Here is an 18,723-nt window from a genome sequence, read left to right as displayed (position 1 = left end):
CAACATGGTTCTCATAGTAAACTCACCATGGATTCAAGGGAAGAATTAGAGAGAACAAGGCTTCGCTCTAATGGAATATCAAGAACATATCATAGGCAAGAATAACTAAATAGAAAATCAAAAGAATACTAATCCTAGAATGAGAGGGATCAAAAATAGAAACTTACTAGAATGCTTATATCAATGGTCAACATAGAAGGCTATAATGGCTAGAAAGAAAGGGGAATTGATTCAAGGAGATGAAATACATTGGAATAGTAGTAAAGGCTAAGATCAAACATGGTAAACATTAATTAGAAAAGAAGCTACAGTAGAATTGTCACATCCACCCAGCCGGTACCCCATTTGGAATACCCGGGATGTGATCCACAGTCCAAGGATCAATGATCTGAGGTCCATGCCTCCCACATACACGGTAACACAATCATGAACAGTAATAATCAATGGTAAAAACAGCTAATACCAAGTATCTTGAATAAGACAAGATTAACTAAATCAAAGTGCGGAACATAGATAATAATAAAGTATGATAAAAATCATAAAGGGTGAGAAGGTGTGGTAGCCACCCTCTCAGAGCAGCGGAAAAGTATTAAATCAAGTTAGTTACATATCCAAGTGTCACCGGAATAATTCAAGACAAGTTAATTACAAAATCCAAGGTTCCACAAATACACCAAGGGAATGGGGCACTATGCTAGGGTTTCTTCTATACTAATGGTAGTCTCCTCAACAGTATGGAGGAAGTAAACCCAGCGCTGCCGCTCCCGCACAACTGTGGGGCTAACCCTGGTGCGGATAATAATCCTCCTCGGCTCCAATATACGAAGCCTCACCGACGCCACTACCCGGAGGGTAGTATGTGGAATCATAGTCCGCCTCATAGGAGGTGCCATTGTAATCTTCAGTACCTGGAATGTAATCTAAAACATTTGCACAAAAGGAATGAGTTCGAAGAACTCAGCAAGGAAGTTATTCCATAATTAGAAATCATACACATTCAGAACATATAATAATGCAATGTGATATGGAACATATGATGCATATATGAGCCTAACTTTATGAATGTTGGTCTCTAAGGTAGACATGCTTTAAGTCATAGCACCGTACTTCTCTGGGTCGTCAGTCACTCTCCCATTTCCATATCTTGGGAATGCCCGGGGAAGATTGGTAAAGTCATCAAAAACCATGGTAAGGGGATCGATCACCGCTCTCTCACATCACCATTTGGTCAAGTACTGGCGCATGTCACAGTAAAGCCTAGCCCAATGCAAGTCATCTACTCAGTCGGTCAAGTCGATTCAGATACGTCCATTCCTCGCCCCGGCGATCCTTTCCGGTATCCTTCACACTAGAGTCAGCGAAATCCCGGATTTCGGACTCATCAACCCTATTGGTCATCCACATATAGTAAACGGGAAGCTCTCACGTCTTCTCACGGATTGGTTACCGGTCTTGAGCGCCCGTGAGCCCAAGTCTATCCATATGCAACTCTACCAATAAATGGCCCCTTTCAGGTATCCGTAGCATGGTTTATGTCCCCTACCGGATTGGCTACCGGCCTAGAGCGCCCATCCAACCATACACTACCACGGGTTGTTTGGTCTCAATGCCCTTCCGATTCGGGTCTGACACGACAAGGATGAACCTAGCCACACAACTAGACAATCCTATGTATGTCATCCAATAACTCGGGAGAGTGTCGATAGGCACCATCGGAGAACATCCCATACTATTCCCTCCGATGCCCAAGGACAGAAGTGTCAGTAGGACACCCTCCAATCCCAAGTCATACGTAAGCAATCACACATCAAATCTCATCATTTTTCATGCATCCAATGCATATTCATAATAGTAATCAAATCATGATATTGAAACGAATCATTATAAACATAAGCAAATCAAAATGATAAAGTAACACAACAAATGTATAAAGATTTAAATGTTACTGTTCTAACACATATGTAACAGTATCATAATGATTGAAAGAAATTTAGGGATTTCATTCTTTGAATAAAGCACAGTTCAATATTTGATGACTTATATGTTTATGGATATAACCATCCTTACCTTAGGTTGAGTTGATGATGAATTGAGAATACCAAGAATTAGTCCAAAAGATCGAATTGTTAAGACCCTAAACAAACATCAATAATAAGTTAGAGAAGAAGTCGGGAAGATCGGATGTCAAACGGATAAAAACGGAGCAAGGTTGCTGTCAGCAACAAGTTTGGTCGATGGTCTTGGTCGATGGTATCGACCAAAAGGATCGACCAAAATTGTCTTCGGGACAGAATAGTGGATTTTGGGGATTTTGGTCCGAAATGGGTCTTTCGGGGTTCGGATCGATCTGGAACTTGGAGGGATGATTAATAACAATGTAAGAACACTACCTAGCAAGTATTATCACAATCCAATGGTCCAAATGAAAACCCCCAAATTGAGGTCCTATGTTCTAAAGACAAGAATCCTAGCATTCATGAGAAATTGATGTAATTGAAAGGGAAGCTAGAGAATTAGTTGGGGAATAGGTTAGGAACATGATTACAATCATTTGCAAGCCAAAGATTAGACTAATCATACTCCACATCTCAGTTTAGTATAAGAAATCAAGTTGCTAAGCAAGGAATCATGGTAATGAATATGTAAGGATCAAGATGCAAGTGAAGCATAGCAAGAATGAAGGAAAAGCAAGTATAAATGGGAAGAGACGTTCATGGCAAGGTGTTTGCAAGGTTGCAGCACCTTGGCCATGGTCTCATCAGTAAAAGAAGAAGGGAAGTGAGTAGAATAGAAAGCAAGAGAGAGAATCATACCTTAGAAGATGGTAGTTGGAGAAGAGAGACAAGGATTCTTGTAGAAGGTCATCACCCAAGCTAAGGAGGAGCCTAAGAGGAGCCTTCTCAGGTTCTCAGGTGTTGAAATGAGTGAAATATCGTTCTAGGTTCGAGGTTTCACTTAAATAGATGAAGGAATATCCAAAAAGCATCTTTTTCTTGATTCTGGGCAACTTTGGTCGATGGTCCTTGGTCGATGGTATCGACCAAAATGATCGACCAAAATATTTTCAGCAGAAAACTCAGGTTTAGAACAGCAACTTCAAGTAGGGATTTGAAAGGCTATACAAGGTCAAATTGAGTGAGGTTTTCTTCCACAATTCAATCAAGAAGTCTAGTTTCGGGGAATACCTTCGGATTGTGCACAGGAGGTCATTTGGTACATCAACCATATTAATCTTCTCCGATGCGCAGACTTTCCTTAAACACTGACAATGCATTTAAGCAAGGGGTATCATTGTCAATGTCCATGGGCTCGGTCTCCGAATCATGATCATCAATCAGAATGGTCCATAAATCTCTTCTTCCACCGCTTCGGGTCCTCGGACCTGAATACCACAGTGGATCCGGGTCAGGGTCAAGGTTAGAATAGGGCAGGATATTACAAGAATGGTCATGCTGTCCAAAATTCAATCAAAATCAGTGAAGAATTGAGGAGATTCACCATGTGGTTTCAAGGAATGCATAGAGTGATTGGGGTTCACTCTAAGACATAAGGAGATTAGAGAATAGTTAGTTATAGTAGTGTAACACCTTCTCCATAATCAAAACATCAAGATAGAACAGTAAGAAGAAGAAAAGAGAAAAGAAGGAGATCGAACATTGAAATCAAGGTCCAACTTCAAGGTGTAACATTAAACTAACCTAGTGTAACATTAAACTAACCTTTCTTTACCCAAAACAGATATGGTGTCCTAGCTAGGTTTGGGCTGGATTTCACAACAACACCATTCGAAGGTAAAGTTTTCATCTTCGGGGGAGACTTTAGACAAGTATTACCTGTTGTACCTCGGGGAACAAGAACCCAAACAGTGGAATCTAGTTTGGTTAGATCATATTTATGGCCAACCATGCAAAAAATACAACTCACAACAAATATGAGGGCCATCAATGATCCAACATTTTGTGCATACTTATTAAAAGTTGGAAATGGAGAAGAACCCACAGAAGATGATGATATGATAAAACTACCAGAGGAAATGTTGATCAGAATTGAAGACGAAAAGAACAATTAATCAAGGAAATATTTTCAGAACAACAACAACATGTCCATTCAGCAGAGGATATTACATATAGAGCAATTTTAGCAACTAAGAATGAAATTGTCACATCCACCCAGCCGGTACCCTACTTGGCATACCCAAGTGTGTGATCCACAGCCCTGAAGATCAAGTATCGAGGTAATCAACCTCCCACATATACAATAACATAATCCTGAACAATAATAATCAATGTGCAAAAGATAAGCAAAAGATAAACAAAAGATCAAAATAAGGAAAGAATAAATCATATATCATCAGAGTACGAAAGACAACAAGAATGTCTAAATCAATAAGTAAAGTGAGGCGGAATCCCACTCTACAACCAGCGGAAAAGTAGTACTAAAAGAAAAGGAAAAGGAATGAAAACTAATCCCACTAGGAGGTACAACAAGTAACTAAATTGTTCTCAATCTTATAGACGACATCTCTATAAGTATAAATCTCAAAAATGGTGCAAGAGCGCTTCCACTCAATGGTCGGACTAAGCATCGTACGCAGCATAACCACCAGTGGAATCTTCAGTGTAATTGTCGTAACCGCAATCACCTTCCTGGAGATATGCCTCTTCTCCTTGCGCTTCTTCATACGAGCAGTCATGATACTCAAAACCTGTAGAGAAATCTAACAATACATTGCACAAAATGAATGAGTTTCAAAGAAACTCAGTAAGGCAGTTAATCCATAACAACACAAATGGCAGGATTTCAAAGCAAAGTAAAATGCTATATGATATGAAACACGTGAAGAAATATGATTCTAACTCTATATATGCTAGTCTCTATTGGCAGACATGCTTTAAGTAATAGCACCGTACTTCTTTAGGAATGTCTCATCACACAACGCCTTTTGGTAGTGGGTCCGGCATCCCTCGGGACATTCCATGGCTGGGGGTTAAGTCGCCACTCTCTCACATCACCATTGGTCTAAGTACTGGTGCATGTCAGGGTCAAAGCCTAGCCAAATGCAAGTCTCCTACTTAGTTACATCAAGTCAGATCTAGATACGTCCATTCCTCGCCCCTAGCGATCATTTCTGGTATCCTTCACACTAGAGTCCTCATAGTCCCTAACTACGGACTCATCAACCCTATAGGTCATCCACATATGGTAAACGGGAAGCTCTCACGTCCCCTCATGTGTGAAATCCAGCCCAAACCTAGCCAGGACACCCTATCTATTTTGGGTGAAGAAAGGTTAGTTTAATGTTACATCTTGAAGTTGGACCTTGATTTCAGTGTTCTGTCTCCTTCTTCTCTCTTTTCTTCTTCTTACTGTTCTATCTTGATGCTTTGATTGTGGAGAAGGTGTTAAACTACTGTAACTACCTATTCTCTAATCTCCTTATGTCTTAGAGTGAACCTCCTTATGTCTTAGAGTGAACCCCCAATCACTTTATGCATTCCTTGAAACCACATGGTGAATCTCCTCAATTCTTCACTGATTTTGATTGAATTTTGGACAGCATGATCATTCTACTGTAGCTTATTTTCTAATTAATGTTTAACATGTTTGGTGTTAGCCTTTACTATTGTTCCAATGTATTTCATCTCCTTGAATCAATTCCCCTTTCTTCCTAGCCATTATAGCCTTCTATGTTGACCATTGATATAAGCATTCTAGTAAGTTTCTATTTTTGATTCCTCTCATTCTAGGATTAGTATTCTTTTGATTTTCTATTTAGTTATTCTTGCCTCTGATATGTTCTTGATATTCCATTTGAGTGAAGCCTTGTTCTCGCTAATTCTTCCCTTGAATCCATGGTGAGTTTGCTATGAAAACCATGTTGTTTCCAATTTAGAAACTCATGTTCCAAATTATAAAGTACTGATTCTTGGACCATGGATGATGCCCAATTCATGCTAGATAGTCTTATTATGTTTGTGTGAAGTTCCCTTTCGAATTTCGGATCAATCGGACTTCAAACGAAGAAGTTATGACCAAAACAGTGCATTATGTACCTTGCTGTCTCCATTGGTCGACTGATTGGTCGACTGGAGCCAGTAGACCAATCCAATCGACCAATGAGATCTGTTTTCCAGATTTAGGTCTTTCTTGCTCTATTTAAGTCCAACCTCGGGATTACTTCGTCTCCTCTGCCTCCTAAGCCTCTGGAACGAGTTAGAACTCCATTCTAATCAATTTCCTTGCATCCTTGGTTGATCTCTCGCAAGAACTCAAGTAATCTTCTTCCTCTTGCATCAAAGGTATGTCTACACTCTCTTCTTCTTCTCCATCTCTGTTTTTCTTTCCTTTTTGGGCTGACATAGTAGAGAAGATGCTGCATTCTCTGTTGCAAACATCTCTCTACTCATCCCTCATGATCTTCCTAAGGATTAATGGCTAATGCGATGATCTTAACCATGATCATTGCAAGCTTTGAAGGAATCATGATCTAAATCATGATCTTGTCTTCGTTCATCTTTTGATTCAAATTCTGATCTTCTTAGATCTGTTTTATTGATCATATTAGTAGTCAATCACTGTGTTTTCTTTACAAGAGTTGTAACCTGTCAATCTCTAGTTCTTTCTTCTTGATCATACCATGCTTTCTTCGAAAACCATGACTGATACATTTATGGTAAGTTTTGTTTCCTTATTTAAATTCATGTTCTTTAGTCTTAGATCTATTTTTCTTGAAGATCTATGCATGCTTTTCATGATTTCTTTATCACAATCAATGATCCATCATCCTATCATTCTTGTCCATGATTTTTACTATGAATTCTTCAAGAACCATGATTGATCTAATTATGGTAACTTTTGTTTCCTAATTTGTAACTAGAAGACTTGATTTGATTAGTGTTTTGAAGTCCTCTATATACTAGGATACTTTCATAGTAGTTTCCCCCTTGTTTAGTACCCTTTTGAACCACCAAATTCGGTTCTTTATTCTTAAAACTCTGATTTTGTAGGCCACTGTCTCTGTTGGTCGACTGAGACAGTAGACCAATCCAATCGACCAATGAGTACAGTAACTCCAGATTTGGTCTGTTTTGGATGTTTTGATATCTTTCCTTCTAGGTTTCTTTCCTAATATGATATATATACTTGTTTAGGACCTTCTTGCCAAGTTTGGGAAGATTCTCCTTGATCCTTGGAGATTCTCTTCAAGTTATATAAGGTAAGGATGGTTACTTCTATAATAGCATAGATTGTGTGATTTTAGTTTCTATATTAGAATCTTTCGGATTTGTTACCATAGTTAGATTCTTTTATGAATATATTATTGTTGTATTTACTTCAATTACAGTAGCATTATTTACTTACTTTCTTTAGTTTATGAAAGTCTTTATTTGTCAACTGTTTATGAGATGAATCTTATTATGGTATATTTTCTATATACTATAAATGTGTATGATATGATTGATTTGTGATTGTGATTGATTAAGTATGGTTTGGAAAGGAGAGGTGTCCTTTTGACACTTCTGTCCTTGGACAACTACGGGAATATTATGGGATGTTTCCGGAGATGCCCTCTGGACACCTTCCTAAACTGTTGGATGTCATATTTAGGAATGTCTAGTAGTGTTTGGCTAGGATGTCCTGTTATGTCAGACCCTAATCGGAGGGGTATTGAGACCGAACGACCCGTGGTAGCAATGGGGATTCATGGGCGCTCAAGACCGGTAACCAACCCGTGAGAGGACAGGAATCACATTGTGGGGGCCATTTATTGGTAGGGTTGCATATGGATAGACTTGGGCTCACGGGCGCTCAAGACCGGTAACCAACCCGTGAGAGGACGTGAGAGCTTCCCGTTTACCATATGTGGATAACCAGTAGGGTTGATGAGTCCGTAGTCAGGGACTATGAGGACTCTAGTGTGAAGGATACCGGAAAGGATCGTCAGGGACGAGGAATGGACGTATCTGGATCTGACTTGATGTAACTAAGTAGAAGACTTGCATTTGGCTAGGCTTAACCCTGACATGCGCCAGTACTTAGACTAATGGTTATGTGAGAGAGTGGTGACCTATACCCCCAGCCATGGAATGTCCCGAGGGATGCCGGACCCATTACCAACTGATGATGAGTGATTGAGACTTTCCTAAAGAAGTACGGTGCTATGACTTAAAGCATGTCTGCCAATAGAGACCAGCATACATAGAGTTAGATTCATACATTCATTGTTTGTCTCATACCATATTGCATTTATGTTTGTTTTGAAATCCTGTTATTTATGTTATTATGGATTTAACTGCCTTACTGGGTTTCTTTCGAAACTCACTCCTTTTGTACCATATCTGTTGTTAGACTTCTCTGCAGGTTTGGAATACGATGACGGTCCATATAAGGAGGAGCAAGGTGAAGAAGATGAAGACTAAAGATGAAGAAGAGCCGACTGAAGATGTGGATTAGATTTCTCTTGTTTCTTCTAGACTTATCTTTTACTTTACTTGTATTAGCTTAGAGCTTTACTTAGATTCGATCTACCTTCCGCATATGTTGTGGAGTATATTTCCGCTATACTCTACAGTTGTCTTTTGATTCGGTATCATGTTTTCGCACTCTGATATTCTTAGTGATCCTTCTGAGATCTTTTCTTGAATTTTATTATTAACTTATTAGAATACAATGATTTGTTCTTGCTTTTGATTATGTTATTGTGCTAAATGGATATGATCGTTCCTAAACTTGATCTTTAGGGCTGTGGATCACACTCTCGGGTATGCCAATTAGGGTACCGGCTGGGAGGATGTGACATCATGGGTTGGTTATTGGTCTTGAGCGCCCATGAGCCCAAGTCTATCCATATGCAACCCTATCGATAAATGGCCCTCACAATGTGATTCCTGTCCTCTCACGGGTTGGTTACCGGTCTTGAGCGCCCATGAATCCCCATTGCTACCACGGGTCGTTCGGTCTCAATACCCCTCCTATTAGGGTCTGACATAACGTGACATCCTAGCCAAACACTACTAGACAGTCCTAAATATGTCATCCAACAGTTTAGGAAGGTGACCAAAGGGCATCTCCGGAAACATCCCATAATATTCCCATAGTTGTCCAAGGACAGAAGTGTCAAAAGGACACCTCCCCTTTCCAAACCATACTTAATCATACACAAGCATAAATCCATAACATCACATATATGGTAAATTCTTATATGGAAAGAAATCAATAATAACATACAACTTGCATATAATTGGTAAGTAAATCATACATGAGTCAAATTAACATAAACGAGTAATGCTACTGTAATCAAGACTATGCAACAGTAGTATATCATTGTAAGAATCTAATTAAGGAAATAAACTAACAAGATTTAAATATAGAAACTAGGATATGCAATATATGTAGTTAAGGAAATAACCATCCTTACCTTATATAACTCGCAAAGGATCTTAGGAAATCAAGTAAGACTATGACTAAACTTGGGAAGAAAGTCCTAAACAAATATATACAACATATTAGGAAAGATACCTAGAAGGAAAGATATCAAAACATCCAAAACAGACCAAATATGAGATTGTTGTACTCATTGGTCGATTGACTTGGTCTACTGCCTCAATCGACCAATGAGTCGACCAACAGAGACAATGGCCTTCAAAAATCAGAGATTTAAGAATATGAAACCGAATTTGGTGGTTCAAAAGGGTACTAAACAAGGGGTAAACTACAATGGCAGTATACTAGTATATAGAGGGCTTCAAAACACTCATCATATCAAGTCTTCAAGTTATAAATTAGGAAACAAAAGTTACCATAATTAGATCAATCATGGTTCTTGAAGAATTCATAGTAAAAATCATGGACAAGAACAATAGGATGATGGATAACTGATTGTGAATAAGAAATCATGAAAAGCATGCATAGATCTTCAAGAAAAATAGATCTAAGACTGAAGAACATGATCTAAATAAGGAAAGTGAATGAATACAAGCTTTCCTTCAAAAGCGAGTGATGATCTTGATGAAGATCATCCACCAAGCTTTAGATCCTTAGGAAAAGAGAGGGAATGAGTATAATGATAGTTGCAACAGAGATACAACATCACTACTACTGTCCTCAATTAGAAAAGGAAAGAAAAGTAACAAAGAATCAAAGATGAAATATAGAAGAGGATGATCACATACCTTTTTGTGTAAAAGCAAGAGTTTTGACGAAGATCCGTCAAGATGTTCACCAAGGATGCAAGGGAGATGACTTGCAGAGGGCTCTGCTACGTTCCAAAGAGTTTGGAGGCAGAAAATACGAAGTAGACTCGAGATTGGACTTAAATAGAGCAAGCAAAGACCTAATTAGCAAAATCAAATCCCATTGGTCGATTGGATTGGTCGACTAGTCCAGTTGACTAATGAGTCAACCAATCAGGACAGCAAGTCCAAAACAGGGAAATGAAGGCTCAGATCAAATCCAAACATAAAGGGGTTTTGCACACACACTAAGTGACTTACCTAGTAGGTAGAAATGCCTTCGAACCATGACAGAGAGTACTCCAAGTCTATCAACTAGTTCCATTTTCATTAGGGTGCAGTTTCCATAAATGGAACACTGACATCAACACTCATGGATTCTAAGCCAGCCACCAAGTCTTCTACTGAAATGGCCTAAAGCTGACTTCTTGCCTTACTTCGGGTTGTTGGACCTACAATCAACAGGGTTTCCGGGTCAAGGTTAGGGCTGGGTTTCACAGAAGTAGTTGACAACAAAATGAGATAATGATTGATCGATTCCCAAGAGAACGTCTCACATACTATAGCTATGATTTAACAACAGATGATGTAGACACACAATACCCTGAGGAATTTCTCAACTCATTGGCATCAAATGTATTACCACCTCATCAATTGATATTAAAAAAAAATTGCCCTGTGATACTCCTAAGAAACTTAAATCCTACACAAGGGGAATGCAATGGAACAAGATTGGTTTGTCGACAATTTCAAAAGAATGTCATTCTAGCTGAGATTGCAGTTGGTCAGTTCAAAGGACATTTGGTTCCAATACCAAGAATACCATTATGCTCAGCAGAGAATGAATGATATCCCTTTCGTCTAAAAAGAGGGTAGTTTCCAATTCGGCTAAGTTTTGCAATGACGATTAACAAGTCACAAGGTCAAACAATACCAAAAGTTGGTATCTACCTTCCAGAACCGGTATTCTCACACGAACAATTATACGTTGAATTATCAAGAGGAATCTCAATGTCAACCACAAAAGTATGGATAAAAAATACCAAGAAACCATCCGAAATTCAGAAGTACACAAAGAACGTGGTTACAAAGAAGTTTTCATTCAAAGGTAATACAAACACTTCAATTTACATATAGTACTACAAATATAGTTAAATATTACTCATGCCATTAATCAAAATATTCAGGATAACAAACCAATCAACATCGGGTGATTGAAAAGAAGAAACATAATACTATAAAGAAGGTAACTACCTTAACTACATCGATTTCACTACCTTCAAATAAACATGTATCTCTCATCGTTTACATACATACTCACTTACATCAAAACTTCATTACAGAAAATGGAGGACACACAACGTGAACCCTGTGAATGAACAAAGAAAATATACAATCTTTTGTAAATATATTTTCCTTTTATTTCTCATCGCTTACATACATACTGACTTACATAAAAACTTCATTGCAGAACATAAAAAACGTGAAACTTCTGAATCAAGAAAGAAAAAAAAAAATTATGTACATAACATTTTTAATATTTTATACAAAAACTACATTATTTCAAACAACATTTCATCATTGTCCCTATTTTTCAAATTTAAACAAATTCACTACAAATCACTTATTCTCAGTATAAATCCAAGCTTAAACAAACAAACAAACAAAATCAGGAGTATGACTTTAAAAAAAATACCTTACTAAATTATTCCTCAAATACATAAATTCATTAGCAAACAAATGAACAATACCGACCTACCAAAAATATAATAAAACCAAAATAAAAAATACCACTACGTTTATGAACGAATGCTAAATCAACGTGAACAAACTACACGTGCATATGCACGTGCGTCCTAATCAGGTTGCTATATATATGATATAATTTATTAATCAGGTTGAATCCACTCACAGAATGAAGGTAACCAAACAGTTTTTTAGACAGATTCACTTTCACAATCACAGTAACCAAATGGTTTTTCAGACAGATCTACTTATCAAAATTAGGGTAACCAAACAGGTTTTTTTTTACGAATGATTCTACAGAACCTAATTCCATAAACTCATGATTCCCTAGAAACATGATTCTGAAGCCAATTCCAGAGAACTGCGGAACCAAATGCTACCTTAACTAACCTTTCCAACACTTTCAGTCCTCCACACCCCTCCCCCATCTTTTTTTCTATTTTCTTTTTTCTTTTGAATTTGTAGTCCATTTCAAACACAGTTTCCCTAGACCATCGATAAGTGCATGCAACATTACAAAGCATATGCCTAAATTACATATACCATCCAATGGAATCGAATCTATGACTTCTTCACAAACATGTATTGATTATTACTAACCAACCAATGCTGTAATAGTACATGGCCAACGTTTCTCACACTACATTTCTAGAATTTTGTCAGGTCATAAAGAAATGGACTATCAATTTCTTTGGATGAATGTCACATGTACATTAGTTACATCATTTTTAGGTCTCGGCTTGTCACATCCTCCCAGCCGGTACCCTATCTGGCATACCCGAGAGTGTGATCCACAGCCCGAAGATCAGGTATCGAGTAATCAACCTCCCACATAAACAATAACATGATCATGAACAATAATAATAAAAGTGCGGAAGATAAACCATAGATCCAAATAAGGAAAGAATGAATCATATATAAATCAGAGTACTAGATATAATCAGAGTGTCTAAATCAGATAAGTAAAGTGAGGCGAAATCCCACTCTACAACCAGCGGAAAAGTAGTTCTAAAAGAGAATAAGCAAGATAGAATCTAATCCCAATAGCAGGTACAATAGGTAACTAAATTGTTCTCAATCTTATAGACAATATCCCTATAAGTATAAATCTCATAAACGGCACAAGGACGCTTCCATTCTATGGTCGGACTAAGCATCGTACGGAGCATAACCACTCGCGGGATCTTCAGTGTAATTGTTGTAACCGCAATCACCTTCCTGGAGATATGCCTCTTCTCCTTGCGCTTCTTCATACGGGCCGTCATGATATTCAGTACCTGTAGAATAGTCTAACAAACATTGTACAATAAAGGAATGAGTTTCAAAGAAACTCAGTAAGGCAGTTAAATCCATAATAACATAAATGGCAGAATTTCAGAGCAATCATAAATGCAATATGGTATGAAACAAACCATGAATGTATGAATCTAACTCTACATATGTTGGTCTCTATTGGCAGATATGCTTTAAGTCATAGCACCGTACTTCTTTAGGAAGGTCTCAATCACTCATCATCAGTTGGTAATGGGTCCGGCATCCCTCGGGACATTCCATGGCTAGGGGTATAGGTCACCACTCTCTCACATCACCATTGGTCTAAGTACCGGCACATGTCAGGGTAAAGCCTAGCCAAATGCAAGTCTTCTACTTAGTTACATCAAGTCAGATCCAGATACGTCCATTCCTCGTCCCTGGCGATCCTTTCCGGTATCCTTCACACTAGAGTCCTCATAGTCCCTGACTACGGACTCATCAACCCTACTGGTCATCCACATATGGTAAACGGGAAGCTCTCATGTCCTCTCACGGGTTGGTTACCGGTCTTGAGCGCCCGTGAGCCCAAGTCTATCCATATGCAACCCTCCAATAAATGGCCCCCACAATGTGATTCCTGTCCTCTCACGGGTTGGTTACCGGTCTTGAGCGCCCATGAATCCCCATTGCTACCACGGGTCTCAATACCCTTCCAAATCGGGTCTCAATACCCTTCCAAATCGGGTCTGATATAACGGGACATCCTAGCCCAACACTACTAGACAGTCCTAGATATGTCATCCAACAGTTTAGGAAGGTGTCCAGAGGGCATCTCCGGAAACATCCCATAATATTCCCGTAGTTGTCCAAGGACAAAAGTGTCAAAAGGACACCTCTCCTTTCCAAACCATACTTAAGCATACACATGCATCAATTCATATCATCACATATATGGTAACTTCATATATGGAAAGAAATCAATAATTACAATCACTTCGTATATAACTGGTAAGTAAATCATACATGAGTCAATTCAATATAAATAAGTAATGCTACTAATATCAAGACAGTACTACAGTAGTATAACATTATAAGAATCTAATTAAAGAAATAACTTAACCAGATTCAAATATAGAAACTAAGATATGCAATTTATGTTGTTAAAGAAGTAACCATCCTTACCTTTTATAACTCGTAAAGGAATCCTAAGAAATCAAGTAAGATCTTGGCAAACTTGAGAAGGAGTTCCTAAACAACTGTATACAACATATTAGGAAAGATCCCTAACAGCAAAGATACCATAACATCCAAAACAGACCAATTCTGGAGTTGCTGTACTCATTGGTCGAGTGGACCAGTCGACCAATCAATCGACCAATGCAGACAGTAGCCTATAAAATCAGAGTTTTGAGATATAAAATCCGAATTTGGTGGTTCAAAAGGGTACTAATCAAGGGGTAAACTACATTAGTAGTATCCTAACATATAGGGGATCTCAAAACACTAATCAAATCAAGTCATCAAGATCCAAATTAGGAAACAAAAAGTTACCATAATTAGATCAATCATGGATCTTGAAGAATTCAAGATAGAAATCAAAGACAAGAACAATAGGAGAATGGATCATTGATTCAGGTAAAGGTATCATGAAAAGCATACTTAGATCTTCAAGAAAATAGACCTAAGAGCATAAATCTAAATAAGGAAACAAAACCTACCATATATGTAACTATCATGATTCATGAAGAAAACATGGTATGGTAGAAGAGAAACAACTAGAGATTGATAGATCATGGATCATGAAAAGAAAACACAACAATTGACTACTAACATGATCAATCTAGTAGATCCAAGGAGATCAGAATTCAAATCAAAAGATAAACAAAGACTAGATCATGGTTTGATCATGATTCCTTCAAAAGCTTGCAATGATCATGGTTAAGATCATTGTTTTAGCCATTAATCCTTAGGAAGATCATGAGAGACAAGTCCAGAGATGTTTGCAATAGATAATGCAGCATCTCCTCTACTGTCTCAACTCAAAAAGGAAAGAAAAACAGAGATGGAGGAGAAGAAGAGAGTGTAGACATACCTTTGATGCAAAAGGAAGAGTTTTGACGAAGATCCGTCAAGAAAATCACCAAGGATGCAAGGGAGATGACTTGCAGAGGTCTTTGGTTCGTTCCAAAGAGTTTGCAGGCAGCAAATACGAAGTAGACTCGAGATTGGACTTAAATAGAGCAAGCAAGACCTAATTGCCAAAGACAGCACTCATTGGTCGAGTGGATTGGTGACTGGTCCAGTCGACCAATCAGTCGACCAATGCAGACAGCAATTCCAAAACAGGGAATTGAAGACCCAGATCAAATCCAATCCTAAAGGGGTTTTGCACACATATCAAGTGACTTACCTAATAGGTAGAAATGCCTTCAAACCATGATAGAGAGCACTCCAAGTCCATCAACTAATCCGATCTTCATCAAGATTCAGTTTCCATAAATAGAACTTCATCATCAACTCTCATGGATTCAAAGCCAGACACCAAGTCCTCCACTGGGATGGCCCAAAGCTGACTTCTTACTTTACTTCAGGTCACTGGACCTACAAATAACAAGGTTTCCGGGTCAAGGTTAGGGCTGGGTTTTACACGGCTTCTCTGCTATGATCTTTCCAGTAGTAGCTATTGCTGTGAAATCCAGCCCTATCCTTACCCTGACCCGAAACCCTTGATGATTGTAGGTCCGAAGACCCGAAGCGGTGGTAGAAGAGACTTGTGGACCCTACTAGTTGATGATCTAGTGTCAGAGTCCGAGCCCATGGACATTGACGATGATGCCCCTTACTTCAGTACATTGTCAATGTTTAGTGAAAATCTGCGCATCGAAGAGGGGTGAACTAGTTGAAGTACCTAATGAACTACCGTGCACAATCCGAAGGTATTCCCCGAAACTAGACTTCTTGATTGACTTGTAGAAGAAAACCCCACTCAATTTGACTCTGTATAGCCCTCCGAATCCCTGTCCGAAGTTGCTGAACTAGTACTAATTTTTCTGCTGAAACTTGTTTGGTTGATCCTTCTTGGTCGATCCCATCGACCAAGGCAGCCCAGATTCGAGAATTTGATGCCTTTTGGAATATTCCCTACCCTATTTATGCTAGCCTCATCTTTTGAGCCCTATTCTAATCATTGCAACAGCTGAGAACGTGGAGAAGGTTCCCCAAAGCTTGTCCTTGATATTGGTGAAGGAGATTCCACTATAATCATTGTCAATCATTGTTCTTTGTCTCCATCATCATCTACAAGGTATGATTCATCACTCTCACTCTCTATTCTATTCTTTTCTATTCCTTTTCTTGCTATTGTAACCTTGGAGTTGATGCTGCAACCTTGCAACCATCACTCCAAGTGTACACTCTTGCTTAACCTATGATCCTCTCCCATTTCCATTGATGTTATGCTCTCATTTCAAGCCTTGCATATGCAATCCTTTGATTCTCTTCTTAACTTCATGCATTCTTGTCCTAAACTAAAGTATATAGTGTGCTATGTCTATGTTTATGACTAGCATATGATTCTAACCCAATTCCTATTAGTTCCCCTAGCTAATTCATGCCTTTCCAATGCAAATGCATTTGATTTCAAGCCATGCTTTGATTCTTAGCTATAGGACTTAGTAGTCCAATTTGGGGCTTTCTATTTAGACCTTTAGATTGTGTTAATTTCTTGATTAGTAGTGTTCTTATACTGTTATTAATCATCCCTCTAAGTTCCAGATCGATCCAAGCCCCAGAAGACCGATTTCGAACCAAAATCCCAAAATCCACTATGCAGCCCGAGACTGTCTTGGTCGATCCCATCGATCAAGAGCATCGACCAAGCATACTGCTGAATTGTGTCCTTCGCCGTTTTGACCAATTCGACCTTTGATTTTCCCGATTTTTTCTCTAATCTTTCATTTATGTTTGTCTAGGGTCTTATTTCCATCATTGGATCCTTCTTGTGTGACCTTTGGATCATCATCATCACAACGTAAGGTAAGGACGGTTATCGCCATAAATACATAGGCTATGAGATTATGTCTTGATGTTCATAACTTAGTGAACATAGTCTCTTTATTACCTTTGAATACCGTAGGACTGCTATACATGCTTAAGGACAGTAGTATTGTGTTCTTATACACTCTTGTCATAATGATTAGTCATTCTTATTACTTATATATATGATGAATCATTGCGATGTTATGATTTAACTTCTATTATGATGATGTATCAATTGTGTATGGTATAATGGACTTGAGCATGTGATTGCTTAGGTATAATCTGGGATTGGGGAGTGTCTAATTGAAGCTTCTGTCCTTGGGTGTCGGAGGGAATAGTATGGGATGTTCTCCGAAGGTGCCCATCGACACTTTCCTGGGTTATTGGATGACATACATAGGATTGTCTAGTTGTGTGGCTAGGATGTCCTTGTCGTGTCAGACCCGAATCGGAAGGGCATTGAGACCGAACGACCCGTGGTAGTGTATGGTTTGATGGGTGCTCAAGACCGGTAACCAACCCGTGAGAGGACATAAACCATGCTATGGATACCCGAAAGGGGCCATTTATTGGTAGGGTTGCAAATAGTTAGACTTGGGCTCACGGGCGCTTGAGACCGGTGAGTCATATCCGTGAGAGGACGTGAGAGCTTCCCATCTACTATTTGTGGATGACCAATAGGGTTGGTTAGTCCAGTGGGTAATATCTGTGACTTTAGTGTGAAGGATATTGGAAAGGATCTTGGGATAGGAGGAACGAAAGTATCCGGATCTGACTTGATACAACTGAGTAGATGACTTGCATTGGGCTAGGCCTTACCTTGACATGCGCCAATACTTATACCAAATGGTGATGTGAGAGAGTGGTGACCGAAACCCCAACCATGGATTGTCCGAGAGGGATGCAGGACCCAATTCCCCTTGGTGCTGAGTGACTGAGACTTACCTAAAGAAGTATGGTGCTATGACTTAAAGCATATCTACCTTAGAGACTAGCATTCATAGAGTTAGATTCATATCCGCATCATGTGTTTCATATCATATTGCATCATGTTATGACTTGTACTCATATGGTTTATGAATTATGGAATAACTGCCTTGCTGAGTTCTTTTGAACTCATTACTTTTGTACAAATGTTTGTTAGATTATCCTATAGGTGTTGAAGACCCCGATGGTGCGACCTACGAGACGGACCATGATTCCACATACTACCCTCCGGGTGGTAGCTACTATGAAGATCAGGGTTATGGTGCCGAGGAGGATTACACTGCGTACCAGGGTTAGCTCCACAATGGTGAGGGAGTGGCCGTGTTGGGCTTTCTTCTTCTACACATACGAGGATGTACTTATTAAGATAGAGGAAACCCTTGTTTAGTTCCCCCCACCCCTTGGATTTTATTAAACACTGGGATATGTAATTAACTTTCACTGATTTACTCTTTAGATGTTGAAT

Source organism: Hakea prostrata, chromosome 8 (genome assembly GCF_041222555.1).
Source record: "Hakea prostrata isolate BN-2017 chromosome 8, UWA_Hpros_2, whole genome shotgun sequence".
Lineage (NCBI taxonomy): Eukaryota > Viridiplantae > Streptophyta > Magnoliopsida > Proteales > Proteaceae > Hakea > Hakea prostrata.
Note: the sequence above shows the minus strand (reverse complement) of the source record.